This window comes from Myotis brandtii, unplaced genomic scaffold (genome assembly GCF_000412655.1).
Source record: "Myotis brandtii unplaced genomic scaffold, ASM41265v1 scaffold191, whole genome shotgun sequence".
Lineage (NCBI taxonomy): Eukaryota > Metazoa > Chordata > Mammalia > Chiroptera > Vespertilionidae > Myotis > Myotis brandtii.
In genome coordinates, this window is record NW_005357115.1 from 5306553 (window position 1) to 5309538 (window position 2986).

Sequence of the window (2986 nt, forward strand, 5' to 3'; positions counted from 1 at the left end):
AGGCTCTCCCAGCCCCGCTCAGAAGTCAAGAGCAGCAGCGCCGCCGCCTCCGTGCGGCCTTTCAGGACGCGGCCTGTCCTTATCCTCGTGCCTCGCCCTCTCTGGTCGCCCCGGACAAAGCCCCCGGTGCCGGCCGCTCCCTTCCCTCTAAATCTCCTTCGGGTCAATGCGCTACCAGCACCGGGCCGCGCGCTTTCCCTGCCAGCCTTGTGCTCTTAAAGAGCCGCACCCCCTACCCCCGCCCCGCTCCCCCGACCCCCGCCTCTCGCCCTTCTCTGGATCTAGCCCCCCACGCTGATGCCCCGACCGTCGCCCGCGGACTCCTAGCCCCCCTCCCCTCGCCTCCTCCCCTGAGCAGTTGGTAGGCCTGGCCTTGGGGCCACAGAGCTGAGTTCTACCCTCTGCCTCAGTCCCCTTTCTCGCCAACAGAGTCCACCCCTCTCTTCCCCAGTCCTACCTTTGCCCTTTAGATGAATCAAGGCCCCGACAACGCATTGCCCAGCTCAGAGATGGTCCCTAGAGCTCAGCAGTTGGGGCTTGAATTAGGGTGACCTGGGTGGCAAATCGGTCGGGGCACACCGGTTGAGCAGCGGAAGAGAGCAAAGAGGAACCAAGTGGACTTAGAAGTCTCTGCTATCCCAGGGGCCTATCAGGCCTTTGGGCAGAGAGTGAGGGCTGCTTTGGAATGGTGTTCTGAGGTTGCCACCCTGGGCAGCCTGCTGTATGTCTGAGGGATTGTGGGCATATGGGGGAGGGGCACCTACAGAAGGCCCAGAGTATGGCTCTGAGAGCAGCCTGCTCCCCAAGTCCAGTGCATGAATCCCCCCAAAGTAACCCTTAAAAGCCCAAGAGCTGGTTGAACAAGGAGGGACCTTGAGTGACAACTGTCCAGGGAAAAGGGCATAGGAGGAGGGAGGGACAGCGACGAAGGGGTGTCTACTCTGCAAGAGGACCGTAGCACAACTTCTAATAAGGTTCTTTATATTTGCTTCAGAGGGGATGTAGTTGGTGACTTTGGTCCCCCTTCCTTCCAGAGCAATCCCTCTCTTCCTCTCCCTCAAAGCCTTTTTCAGACCCAGTCTCACCCAAGCAGCCAGTTGATCCTGTCCAAGGTGACCTCCCTGAGCACTCTCTTCAGCTCTTCTGATGCCTGGCAGCGTGATGAGAGAGAGACCAGCACGGCCATGGCTCTCTTGTGGAGTGGGCAGGGTAGACTGTAGTACCTTGCCTTCCCTAGTGCCAAGGGGCATAACATGGTTATGTGGATGCTGAGGGCAACGATGGTTTGAGGAGGTGAGAGTGCACATCCCTTTCCAAATCTGAGTCCTAGCACGCCAACTCTGGTTGTCATGAAGGCATCCCTGCAAAGGAGCAGGTGGCCTCCTGGGTAGTGGAGACCAAAGGAACTTGGGGATGGAAAGCTGACCCACCCCTGGGCATCTGTCCTCTGCCACCCCCATATTAGGCCAGGTGCATCTTTAAGGCACCGGGGTGACTAATTGGCCAATTTGGGACAGGTTGGCAGTGCACTGCCTGGGCTACAATCCGAGGCCTCAAAATCCAATCCCCAACCTGTAAGGCTCCTGTCCTCCACATCTCCCACCTCTCTCTTTCTCTCTCGGGGCTGGGCTGGGTTTGTGCCCGCTCTCCTAAGCCTGCCAGTGGGAAGTGCAATGGCCCAAGATAGAGCCAAACTCCCCGTTTGAGGACGTGGGAGGTGGAGGCGGTGGCGGTGGGGCTCATTAGGCAGAGCAGGGTGCGGAGGTGCCCGCCGCCAGCCCCGGAGGCCACCTTTGAGCCGTGGGGGCGGCTTCATTAAGCGGCGCTAACAAGGCTTACAAATGCCGGGCCCAGCAGCTTTCTTGCAGTGGCGGGGCCTTAGCAGGGCGCCAGGCTAATGAGGGTCACTCAAAGGGGCTGATCAAATATTCAAATTTCACCGCGCGCCGGGAACTTTTATGTGCGGAGAAAGTTGAGGCAACTGAGCTGTGTTTACTGTCCCGGCCACAACTGCTTGGAGCTCGGGTCCCCCCAGACGCTGCGGCGGCGGGGGGCGAGGGTACAGAGAGGGAGCAGTTGTTTTGTTGTTGTTGTTTTTCATTCAAGGAAAGTAATCGGGGTCCTTGAAGGTCTTCCCGGCCTCCCCGCCTGAGTGCTGCCCTCCTCTGCGCCCTGCGCCGCCGCCTGTGCCAAACACCCCAGTTTGTAGCTCGCCGGGAGGCCCAGACCGCCGGCCACCCGGCCGGACCCCGCCTCCTCCGTCGTCCCGGGTGCCGGAAGGGGCGTTGCCCCTCAGGACTAACCGGCCGCAAGGAGCCGAGCAAGGCCGAGTGAGTAGGTGCAGCTGCCCAGACCTCTGATCCTCTTCTCTCAGAGGCTTGCAGACCCTTGGGCTTTATATGGACCCGAAAGGAGGAGAGAGGGGGAGTCTAGATCGCCGTCCCCGGTGGTGTTGTGAATGCCGGGGTCGGGGCTGACATTTGTAAACAAATGCCCAGTAGGTCCTGGTGGAGAAAGACACTCTCCAGCTCTACCGCCCTTTCTCCTCGCGCCACCTGTACACTGTCCTTCCTGTCGTCTGGGCGAGAACGGAGCAGGGATGCTGGTGGCAATTTTGTGACCTCAGCGTGTCTGGGCGGCCAGACGGCAGGAGAGACCTACAGGCCCCGCAGGCAGACCTATCCATTCGGGTCTCCTCGCTCTGATGGAGTCTCAGGTGCAGGCGCCCCCTACGCGCGCCCCCCACCCCCGTTCCAGGCGTCCCCCCAGGTTCACCTCCCGGCCTTCTCGCAGCCCAGCTCCTGGGGCGTTAGGGAAGGCGGCCTGGGCCCTGGTCCTTCTGCTTTTAACCCCCTCCCCAACGCTCAGGGCCTGGGGATTTGGGAGGGGAAACCCCGGTGCTCCACAGCCCTCGCACCCCGGTCAGCACTCCTAGACCGAGACCCTGCCCAGCCTGCGCTCCCAGAGCCGCCGGGAGCCAGTCTAG

The 2986-nt window shown here is 61.2% G+C and overlaps 1 protein-coding gene across 1 annotated transcript in view; it reads left to right on the forward strand.

Annotated features, from left to right (window-relative positions):
* The window catches only part of SIX3 (SIX homeobox 3), an 11585-nt gene that overhangs the window by 2118 nt on the left and 6481 nt on the right, over positions 1-2986 (forward strand). The window lies entirely within an intron of this gene.